The sequence below is a fragment of the Triticum aestivum genome, chromosome 3B (assembly GCF_018294505.1).
Source record: "Triticum aestivum cultivar Chinese Spring chromosome 3B, IWGSC CS RefSeq v2.1, whole genome shotgun sequence".
NCBI lineage: Eukaryota > Viridiplantae > Streptophyta > Magnoliopsida > Poales > Poaceae > Triticum > Triticum aestivum.
The window spans coordinates 715076237-715088938 of record NC_057801.1 but is presented as its reverse complement, the minus strand read 5'-3'; positions in this window follow the sequence as shown (position 1 = coordinate 715088938).

Genomic DNA, 12702 nt, shown 5'->3' with positions numbered 1-12702 from the left:
GCAGCAGCTGTGCCATATTCCTTCTTGAGCACCTTCTTCTTGGAAGTGGCCTCATCCTCTACAGCCACATAGTCTTCATCTTCAGACTCTGAGGTTTTCTTCTTTTTGGCCCTGGTGGCTGCCTTACGCAAGTTGCTAGGTGTTCTTCTGCTACCATCATAGCTGCTAGAGGGACTAGTGCCCTCACTCATGTGAACCTGTTCCTCAGACTTGTTCTGACTGTCACTTTGATCAAACATGTTGCAAACACTGACAGCTGACCCTGTGAATAGATATAGATGAGGTAGAATAGGATGAGCATCACAAAATACATAGGTTTTTGCAAGAGAATGATTTAAAAACTTAGTTTTAGTTTTCCACAGAAAGCATTTTGGATCTACCAATTTGTGAACTCAGTGATACCGAAGCAGCTTTAGGAACCTAAACTAGTGAACTCGGTCAGACTGAGTCACAGTTCGGTGTCACCGAGACTGCTAGGGTTTCACAAAGTCTTGAACTCGGTCACACTGATTTGCAATTCGCAGTCGGACCAAGAATCACATGTGCAATGGCCTTGGCCGAATCGGTGGAACCGATTTCTACAACTCGGTCGGTCCGAGATGGTTTTGGTGGAAACCTAACCCTAAATTTTCAATCCAAACCTAATCTACGGAGCGTTTTTACTGGATAACATGATCTCAATTGTGGCAAGATACATGGCGAAAACAATGTGCTAGGAATCAGAGTGAGATTAGCACAAGGATCAAGTCCATACCCTAGTTCGGTGATGGACTTGCTACGACGGCAACGGCGGAGATGATTCCCGTTGACGGCAGCGGAGACCAGCGGCGGGAGGCAACTGGTGATGAGGAGGACGATCCGGAGACCCAGGAGGCAGAGCGGACTGAGCGCAGGCGAAAGAGTTTGGAGAAATTTCCAAAAAATTTGCCCGTGGATATATATAGCCCGACCCTGTCGGTGTGACCGAGTGGAACAACTCGGTGGCACCAAGATGCATTACTGCAAGCAGTTACTGCAACTCGATGTGACCGAAATGTTCAAATCGGTTGCAACAAGATTGAAAACCTAGATCGACTTAGTGATCTCGGTATGACCGAAATAGAATAATCGGTCAAACCAAAACGCACAAAGAAGTTTTGGAAGTTTAATTCTATGACGAATCGGGGACTTCGAGTGCTCCTCACACAGAGTGGTTCGAATCTGACTTGATCAAACTTTGTGATGTAGCAAGAATAGAGTTTGAGACAAGAAAAGCATAGATAGCTAGAGAAGGTTCTTAGGCATTCTTGTCCATCCACTTGGCAAAAGAAAAGAAGCCATACAATCAACACAACAAGTGGATGTCCTCGAATGAGTGAAATATGCAACCAACATGCTCACATAATAAAATGACAAATGAAATATGTGGCAAAGCATGCACAGCCATTCTAGCATCTATCAAGCAATTGGCGATGACTAGGTCATCTATATATGAGTATATTGACTTAGGAGTCAAATGAGAACATTTGATCATAGTTCATACTCATCGTTTAAGCTCAAGTGGGGTTGCCACTTTTACATAATGCATTGATGTGTTCACACCATTAGAGTTGCTTTAACTCATTTCCTAGAGTAAAGCTCCCCCTAGATGTGAGATCCCCCCTTAGAGGGATGAACTAACCTTGGGTTTTGTCGATGATGACTTCATGTAGGTGTTGAAGATGTGGATGCTAAATGTTGATGTAGATCATTTGGAGCAATCCTTTGGAGTGAGTTGCACTTCCAATACCTACACGGGTTAGTCCCACAAGGAACAAACAAGGATATCCATAGACATAGAGTGATGCACACACAAAATGATGTCTATGAAAGCATTATGTTACCTTGTCCCTTGTCTTACCAACAATAGGGTTTGTGACTCCATGAACTAGTGCAAGATGTGGAAGTTGAATGCACTTGTCCTTGCCAAAATGATATGAGTGAAGTATGTCGGCGGAGTCACCCTGAAGAACTCTCTAGTTCTTCTTCTTCGGGATCCACACCATCTTGATGGGAATCCTTGGGGTTGTAGTCGTACTTGATGAAGTAGAACTTGACGTAGTCTTGGGAATCCACTTGACCAAGGCCTTGGGAGCTTCTTCCAATGCATCAATCTCCTCTTGAAGCTCATCCTTGCCTTTTTGCTTGTGGTCTTGTGGTGGAAGATCATCTTGAGCTTGTGTCCCTTTGAAGGAAGTAGGATCATACTTCTCTTGTTGAGGAACAAACTTCGTCTTGGGGTATTGATCTTCTTCCCACTCAACTCCATTGGCATTGAACTTTCGTTCAAAACCAACACCTTGGTTCTTCCGGTGCCTTCCTTGCTTGCGTACAATTTCCTCGAATTTCTTACTCCCGGCAAGGCTCTTGTAAACACCTTTCTCTATAATTCCCTTCAATAAGCTATTTTCTTGCTCAAGTGTAACTTGGCTAAGAGAATCATTAGTGGAATCAAGAGAACTAGTAGAAGCAACAACATTAGATTTAACATGATTATTGTTACTACTAGAGGAAGAATCCTTCTTGTTCTTGTTACTAGACTTGACTTGAGGCATGTAAGTAGATAAGAGTAAACGCTTGGCAATGTAAGAAGAACTTTTCTTGCGAAGATCATCATTGATTGCCTTTAAGAACTCATGCTCTTGCTCAAGGTTGAGCTTTTCAAAGCGTAACTTCTCATGAGTCCTTAAAAGTTCTCGATGATCCCCTAAGATAGTTTCATGAGCTAACTTAAGAGTGTTTAGTTCTTTAGTTAGGAGCTCAATCTTCTCCTTATCATCGTCATTCGTTTTATCTTGATTAGCATGATTAATTGACGTTTCATCATAGTATTCATCACTAGAGTTGTCAATAAGTAAATCATCATCACCTAGCAAGTCATCTTCATGACTATTGAAATCAACATACTCGGGGTGTGTTACCTTTGGGCCTTTAGCCATGAAGCATCTTCCAACTCCCTCATTTGGTGAATCAAATATGTCGTAGGAGTTGGTTGACACAAGTGCTAGACCGGCAACACCTTCATCTTGAGTATGTTCAGAGTCGCAGTGATAGCTTCTCTTAGAGTGATTGTCGGAGTCGGAACCGGATACCCATTCACCAACATGAGCTTGATGTCTTTGTTTTGTGTAGTTCCTTGATGACTTGTCCTTCCTTTCCGAATCCTTGCTTCTCCGAGATGTTCTTCGTTCATAACGATCATCTCTACTCCTTCTCTCTCTTGGTGGTGATTCTTCTCTTCTACTTCTCCTCTTAGGTGATTCTTCTCTTCTTTTGTAGGGAGCCGTACACTCATTGGAGTAGTGTCCGGGTCTTCCACAATTGTAGTAATTGCGCTCTCGACTAGAGGATCTTTTGTCATTGTAGGACCTTGACTTGGAGCTTCTCTCTTTGCTTTTACTTTTGTAGAACTTGTTGAAGTTCTTCACCATTAGGCTCAATTCTTCATTGAAGGTTTGTTTCTCACTTGATGATGTGGGGGCTTCACATGAGGCTTTGTAAGCACCACTTGATTTGTTGTGGAGCTCCTCCTTATCCTTGAGTGACATCTCATGAGCAACAATTCTTCCAATGACTTCCGTTGGCTTGAGATTCTTGTAAATGGGCATCATTTGGATCAATGTGCACATGGTATAATATTTTCCATCCAATGCTCTTAGGATCTTCTTGATGATGAATTTGTCGGTCATCTCTTCACTTCCTAAGCCGGTAATCTGATTTGTAATGAGAGCAAGCCTAGAGTACATTTCAGCGACACCTTCACCATCCTTCATCTTGAACTTGTCAAGTTGACTTTGAAGCACATCCAACTTGGATTCCTTGACGGGGTCAGTACCTTCGTGCATATCAATCAAAGTATCCCAAATTTCCTTTGCATTCTAAAGACGGCTGATTTTGTTGAATTCTTCGGGGCACAATCCGTTGAAGAGTATATCACAAGCTTGATCGTTGTATTGCAGCATTTTCAACTCATCCGCGCTAGCTTCACGGTTCGGTTCTCTTCCATCAAAGAATTCACCTTGCAAGCCAATACACACAATAGCCCAAATGGCGGGGTTATGTCCGAGAATATGCATTTTCATCTTATGCTTCCAACTAGCAAAATTCATACCATCAAAGTAAGGACCTCTACGGTGGTAGTTTCCCTTGCTAGACGCCATACTCTCCTAGGTTGTGAAACCAAGGTATGACCACCAAAAGCTATGGAAATCAAAGCAAGTGGAGACCAAAGCTCTATACCACTTGTAGGATCGGAAGTATGTCTAGAGGGGGGGGGGTGATTAGACTACTTGACCAAATAAAACTTATCCTTTTCCCAATTTTAGTTCTTGGCAGATTTTAGCTAACTTAGCACAAGTCAAGCAATCGTAACACAATTCAAGCAAGCATGCAAAGAGTATATGAGCAGCGGAAAGTAAAGCGTGCAACTTGCAAGAATGTAAAGGGAAGGGTTTGGAGAATTCAAACGCAATTGGAGACACGGATGTTTTTGTCATGGTTCAGATAGGTGGTGCTATCGTACATCCACGTTGATGGAGACTTCAACCCACGAAGGGTAACGGCTACGCGAGTCCACGGAGGGATCCACCCAAGAAGGGTTCACGAAGAAGCAACCTTGTCTATCCCACCATGGCCGTCGCCCACGAAGGACTTGCCTCACTAGCGGTATATCTTCACGAAGTAGGCGATCTCCTTGCCCTTACAAACTCCTTGGTTCAACTCCACAATCTTGTCAGAGGCTCCCAAGTGAAACCTAGCCAATCTAGGAGACACCACTCTCCAAGAAGTAACAAATGGTGTGTTGATGATGAACTCCTTGCTCTTGTGCTTCAAATGATAGTCTCCCCAACACTCAACTCTCTCTCACAGGATTTGGATTTGGTGGAAAGAAGATTTGAGTGGAAAGCAACTTGGGGAAGGCTAGAGATCAAGATTCATATGGTAGGAATGGAATATCTTGGTCTCAACACATGAGTAGGTGGTTCGCTCTCAGAAAATGTAAGTTGGAATTGTAGGTTCGTTCTGATGGCTCTCTCCACGAATGAAGAGGAGGTGGAGGGGTATATATAGCCTCCACACAAAATCTAACCATTACACAGAACTTGCCAATCTCGGTGGGACCGAATTTAGAAACTCGGTCGGACCGATTCAGCAAATCTAGTGACCGTTAGGATTTTCGGAGGGACTGACATGCAACTCGGTAGGACCGATATGGTTAGGCTTAGGGCATAACATAATCTCAGTGAGACCGATTACACAAACTCGGTGGCACCGATTTTTCTAATAAGCTAACCAGAGAGTTGGTCAGGTAAACTCGATGGGACCAGTTCGCTCATTTCGATGAGACCAAAATGTTACGAAAGGGAAACAGAGAGTTTACATTGCAATCTCGGTGGGACCGATCGCTCATCTCGGTGGTACTGAAATGTTACGAAAGAAAACAGAGAGATTACAATCCCATCTCGGTGAGATCGAGATCCCTATCGGTGAGACCGATTTGCCTAGGTTTTGTGGCAGTGGCTATGACATTTGAACTCGGTGGCGCCGGATAGAAAGAATCGGTGGGGCCGAGTTTGACTTTTGGTTTAGGTCATATGTGGATGTGAGAAAGTAGTTGAGGGTTTTGGAGCATATCACTAAGCACTTTGAGCAAGAACCTCATTAAGCAACACCTCATCCCTCCTTGATAGTATTGGCTTTTCCTATAGACTCAATGTGATCTTGGATCACTAAAATATAAAATGTAGAGTCTTGAGCTTTGAGCTTGAGCCAATCCTTTTATCCTTAGCATTTTGAGGGGTCCACTTTTCTCATCCATGCCATGCCATTCATTTAGCTTTTCCTGAAATATTTATCTTGAAATAGTGTTAGCTCAATGAGCTATATGTTGTTAGGAATTACCAAAACCACCTAGGGGTAGTTGCACTTTCAAGTAGTAGTGCGCATCAGCGGCTGCGCTTCATTTGTGAGCCGATGCATGCTAACTACCGAGCTAGCTAGCTACTAGCACCGCCGTCGGCCTAGGTGCGTGCGTGCTTGCTAGCTACTCCTTTCGTCCGAAAAAGCTTTGTCCCTGAAGGAAAAACTTTTTCAGATGGAGGGAGTACTAGATAGCAGTCGCCATCTGCATGCTTCATGCTTGCTAGCTACTAGCTAGTAGCCACTGACCCAGCCGCTGCGTGCGCTAGCCGCCAGGGAGCCACCGCGCTCACCTGCACAACCGCTGCTGTAGCTGCCCGTTTGTGAGCTCATCCCCTATTCTCCCCACCGAGGCTGCAGCCACGCTCGCCCGCTAGCGCCATATCCGCCCATGCGCTGGGGCCGCGGCCACGCTCGCCCGAGCGACCGCGCCCTGCCGCCCGCTGATACATCTCCAACGTATCTATAATTTTTGATCGTTCCATGTTGTTATATTATCATATTGGATGTTTTATATTCATTTTATAGAAACTTTGTAGAATTTTTTGGACTAACCTATTGACATAGTGCCCAGTGCCAGTTGCTTTTTTGCTTGTTTTTTACTTCGCAGAATATCAGTACCAAATGAAGTCCAAAAGCCACAAAACTTTCTGGAGATTTTTTTCGGGCGGAAGACAACTTGCGAGCCAAGGAAGTGTGCGAGGGGAGGCCCTTGGGGCCCACAAAGCACCAGGGCGTGCCGGAGGCCCCTGGCGCGCCCTGGTGGGTAGTGGATCCCATGAGCCCCCTCTCCACCGCCTACAACTCTATAAATAGTCTAAAGTTTCAAATACTCTAGGGGAGCAAAGAGATAAGAGTTTCCACCGCTGTAAGTTCCAGAACCACGAGATCCAATCTAGGGGCCTTTTCCGGCACCTTGCAGGAGGGCTCAACAATCATGGAGGGGCTCTTCATCAACACCCTTGCCCCTCCAATGATGCGTGACGAGTTTACCACAAACCTACGGGTCTGTAGGCAGTAGCTAGATGGCTTCTTCTTTCTTTTTTGAATTTCAATACAATGTTCTCGTTGATGTTCTTGGAGATCTATTTGATGTAACTCTTTTTTGCGGTGTGTTTGTTGGGATCCGATGGATTGCGAGTTTATGATCAGATCTATCCATGAATATTATTTGAGTCTTTGTTGAACTCTCTTATGCATGATTATTATAGCCTCGTATTTCTTCTCTGAAACTTTGGTTTGGTTTGGCCAACTAGATTGATTTTTCTTGCAATGGGAAGATGTGCTTTATGATGGGTTTGATCTTGCGGTGTCCTCACCAGTGACAGAAGGGGTAGCGGGGAACACATGTATCATTGCTAGTAAGGATAAAAAGATGGGATCTATTCCTACATGAATAGATCTTGTCTACATCATGTCATTATTCTTATTGCATTACTCCGTTTCTCCATGAACTTAATACACTAGATGCATGTTGGATAGCGGTCGATGTGTTGAGTAATAGTAGTAGATGCAGGCAGGAGTCGGTTTACTAATCTTGGACGTGATGCCTACATACATGATCATTGCCTTGGATATCATCATAATTATTTGTTCTTCTATCAATTTCCCAACAGTAATTTGTTTACCCACCGTATGCTATTTTTTGAGAGAAGCCTCTAGTGAAATCTACGGCCCCGGGCCCACCGGAGCAAAATAATGACTCCATAGATGTGAATTTTGTCTCGCAAAACAATTTTAATAACAATGCTTATAGAGGTAATTTTAATCCTAGGCCTTTTCCTGGAAGTTCATCTAATAATTATGGCAATTCCTATTGTAATTCTTCTTATAATGATAATAGGATGCCCTCTGATCTTGAGAATAATATTAAAGAATTTATCAATGCGCAAAAAGTTTTTAATACTATGATAGAAGAAAAACTGAGTAAGATTGATGATATGTCTAGAAGCATTGGTAGAATTTTTTCATGATGTAAAAATCTCGAGATTAAAACTTCTCCGCCCGAGGTTGATGAATCAATTAAAGCTTTATATATTTGTATGGATGAAATTAAGAAAAGAAACGCTATGCTTAGATCTAAAAGAGAATTTCTAGAAAGAGTTTTTTCGACCGATTGCTTTCACCATAATGATGAAGATATTAAGATGATTGGTGTTTCTTATATTGATTCGTTGTTTAATAATGTTAAAGATAATGATAAGAGGACTGGAGAAGAGTCAACTTTAGCTAGAAGGCGTCCTCATAATTCGGAGGGTGAAAATCTTGTTTAAAAATTGACAAAAGTGGGTTTGGAGAGGTCAAAAGTTTAACTAGTGATGTGTCCACTCTTTTCGATTACAAAGACTTTAATTTTGATAGTTAATCTTTGATTGAGTGCATTTCTTTGTTACAATCCATGATAAATTCACCCAATGCATATGAATAAAATAAAGCTTTTACTAAACATATTGTGGATGCCATGATAAAAGCCTTAGAAGAAAAATGAAGTTAGAGATTTCAATTCCTAGGAAATTATATGATGAATGGGAACCTACCATTAAAGTCAAGATTAAAAATTATGAGTGTAATGCTTTGTGTGATTTGGGTGCTACCGTTTCCACAATTCTGAAATCTCTATGTGATGTGCTTGGTTTTACCAACATTGAAGAATGCTCTTTTAATTTGCACTTGGCGGATTCTACTATTAAAAAGCCCTTGGAGAGAATTAATGATGTCCTTATTCTTGCAAATATGAATTATGTGCCCATAGAATTTATTGTGCTTGATATTAATTGCAATCCGCCTTGTCCTATAATACTCAGTAGACCGTTTTTGTGAACTATAGGTGCCGTAATTGATATGAAAGAAGGGAATATTAAATTTCAGTTTCCTCTAAAGAAGGGTATGGAACACTTCCCTCTGTGATTGTGTCTAGATTGGATCTCGTGGTTCTGGAACTTGCGACGGCTGGAATTGTTTTTCATCGAATCCCCTAGGGTTTCTGGAATATTTGGATATTTATAAGGCGAAGAGGCGGTGCGGGAGGTCACCGAGGTGGGCACAACCCACCAGGGCGTGCCCTGGGGGGTTGTGCTCCCCTCGGGCCTCCCCTTTGGTACTTCTTTGGCCCATCTTGTGTCTTCTGGTCCAAAAAAATTCTCCAAAAAGTTTTGTTGCGTTTGGACTCTTTTTGGTAATGATATTCTGCGAAGTAAAAAACAAGCAAAAAACAACAAATGGCACTGGGCACTATGTTAATAGGTTAGTCCCAAAAAATGATATAAAGTTACTATAAATGATTGTAAAACATCCAAGAATGATAATATAATAGCATGGAACAATAAAAAATTATAGATACGTTGGAGACGTATCATAAGTGCAGTAGGTTGAGGAGCAACACTTTGTTCTTCCGGTCGAGGTGAGGATACCCCGAACAAGCCCCTCAAAGGATTATTTTCCATAGTGGCAAGTGAAAGTAAATTTTTGCACGTAATATAAAATTTTCCTTACCAAATTGCACTCACCAAAGGCGCTTCACTCCCCGGCAATGGTGCCAGGAAAAAGTCTTGATGACCCAGAAGTATAGGGGATCTACCGTAGTCCTTTCGATAAGTAAGAGTGTCGGACCCAACAAGGAGCAGAAGGAAATGACAAGCTGTTTTCAGCAAGGTATTTTCTGCAGGCACTAAAATTATCGGTAATAGATAGTTTTGTGATAGGATAACTCGTAACGGTAACAAGTGACAAGTGTAACAAAGGTGCAGCAAGGTGGCCCAATCCTTTTTATATCAAAGGATAAGCCTGGACGAACTCTTGTATAAAGCAAAGTGCTCTCGAGGACACATGTGAATTGTTATCAAGTTAGTTTTCATCATGCTCATATGCTTCATGTTCGCTACTTTGATAATTTCATATGTGGGTGGACCAACACTTGGGTGCTGTCCTTACTTGGACAAGACTCCCACTTATGATTAACCCTTCTCGCAAGCATCCACAACTATGAAAGAAGAATTAAGATAATTCTAACCATTGCATGAAACATGTGGATCCAAATCAGCCCCTTACGAAGCAACGCATAAACTAGGGTTTAAGCTTTTGTCACTCTAGCAACACATCATCTACTTATTACTTTCGAATGCATTCCCCTAGGCCCAAATCATGGTGAAGTGTCATGTAGTCGACATTCACATAACACCACTAGAGGAAAGACAACATACATCTCATCAAAATATCAAACGAATACCAAATTCACATGATTACTTATAACAAAACTTCTCCCATGTTCTCAGGAACAAATGTAACTACTCACAAAGCATGTTCATGTTCGAGATTAGAGGGGTAATAAATGTCATTACGGATCTGAACATATGATCTTCCACCAAGTAAACCAACTAGCATCAACTACAAAGAGTAATCAACACTACTAGCAACCCACATGTACCAATTTGAGGTTCTGAGGCAAAAATTGAATACAGAGATGAACTAGGGTTTGAGAGGAGATGGTGCTGGTGAAGATGTTGATGAAGATTGACCCTCCCATGATAAGAGGATCGTTGGTGATGACGATGGCTTCAATTTCCCCCTTCCGAAGGGAAGTTGCCCCGGCATAATCGTTCTACCAGAGCTCTAGATTGCTTCTGCCCAAGTTCCACCTCGATACGGTGGCGCTTCATCCCGAAAGCTTCCTTATGATTTTTCCTAGGTCAAAAACCTCCATATAGAAGAAGATGGGCACCAGACAAAGGTTAGAAGGGCCCACAGGCCCTGGGGGCACGCCCCGGGTGGTAGGGCGTGCCCACCAGGCTTATGGCCACCTGGTGGGTCCCCTTCTGTAGTTTCTTCGCCCAATATGTTTTATATATTCCAAAACAATTCTTCATAAAGTTTCAGGACATTTGAAGTTGTGCAGAATAGGTATCTCAGATTTGCCCCTTTCCGGTCTAGAATTCCAACTGTCAGCATTCTCCCTCTTCATGTAAACCTTGTAAAATAAGAGAGAAAAGGCATAAGTATTGTATCATAATGTGAAATAATAGACCATAATGCAATAAATATGAACATAAAAATATGATGCAAAATGGACGTATCACTTTTCTGGCGGAGGAGGAAGAGGGAACTGGTCCTCTGCCTTGCCTCGTATGTGTGTGTCGATTCTACCGATCTCAATTGAGCTGAAGTGCTAGCATGGGGGGCACCGAGGGGGTCTTATAGGCTGCCCCCCTGGGTTATAATGGTAAAGTTACATGGGCACGAGGCCCTGGTGTCATCCTCTGGGAGCCGACAGTGCGGGCTGCCAGGCCTGCCGGGTTCATCGGGTGTGGGTCACACCGCTTCCGCTGGGTGCGGGCCATATTGGGACCCCTGGGCGGGTACGGTCGGCTGCTCGGCAATGTGGCATGCCCTGCCTGGCGTCATGGGGTGGCTAGCGCTGCCCCACTACATGGCTGCACCTCCGGGACACCGCCCGCCCCGGGCGGGGGCGTGGCGTGCACTGTTGCTGCGCCCGCCAGGGCCGACGTAAAGGAGGGCACACTGTAGCCATGCCTGCTTGTCGTTGGGAGTTGTCCCCTGGTGGCCAGCCGGCATGCGCTAGCCGGCTGGGTGCTACCTCTTGAGCATGCATTGGTTTTCCCTTGAAGAGGAAAGGGTGATGCAGCAAAGTACCATAAGTATTTCCCTCAGTTTTTGAGAACCAATGTATCAATCGAGTAGGAGGTTACACGCAAGTCGCCTTGTACCTGCACAAACAAATAAGAACCTTGCAACCAATGTGATAAAGGGGTTGTCAATCCCGTCACGGCTACTTGCAAAAGTGAGATCTGATGGAGATAATAAGATAAATATTTTTGGTATTTTTGTTGTATAGATTGAAAAGTAAAGATTGCAAAATAGTAAATGAGATGCAATGTAAATAAAATAAATATAATACGATGGAAAAGAAATCCAGGGGCCATAGGTTTCACTAGTGGCTTCTCTCAAGATAGCATATCTTACGCTGGGTGAACAAATTACTGTCGAGCAATTGATAGAAAAGCGCATAATTATGAGAATATCTAGGCATGATCATGCATATAGACATGATGTCCGTGACAAGTAGATCGAAACGATTCTACATCTACTACTATTACTCCACACATCGACCGCTATCCAGCATGCATCTAGAGTATTAAGTTCATAAGAACAGAGTAACGCATTAAGCAAGATGACATGATGTAGAGGGATAAAATCAAGCAATATGATATAAACCCCATATTTTTATCCTTGATGGTAACAATACAATACGTGCCTTGCTACCCCTGCTGTCACTGGGAAAGGACACTGCAAGATTGAACCCAAAGCTAACCACTTCTCCCATTGCAAGAAAGATCAATCTAGTAGACCAAACCAAATTGATAATTCGAAGAGAGTTGCAAAGATACCAAATCATACATATAAGAATTCAGAGAAGAATCAAATATTGTTCATAGACAATCTTCATCATAAACCCACAATTCATCGGATCTCGAATAACACACCACAAAAAGTATTACATCGAATAGATCTCCAAGAAGATCGAGGAGAACTTTGTATTGAGAATAGAAGAGAGAAAACAAGCCATCTAGCTAATAACTATGGACCCGAAGGTCTGTGGTAAACTACTCACACATCATCGGAGAGGCTATGGTGTTGATGTAGAAGCCCTCCATGATCGATTCCCCCTCCGGCGGAGCGCTGGAAAAGGCCCCAAGATGGGATCTCACGGGAACAGAAGGTTGCGGCGGTGGAAATAGGGTTTCGTGGTGC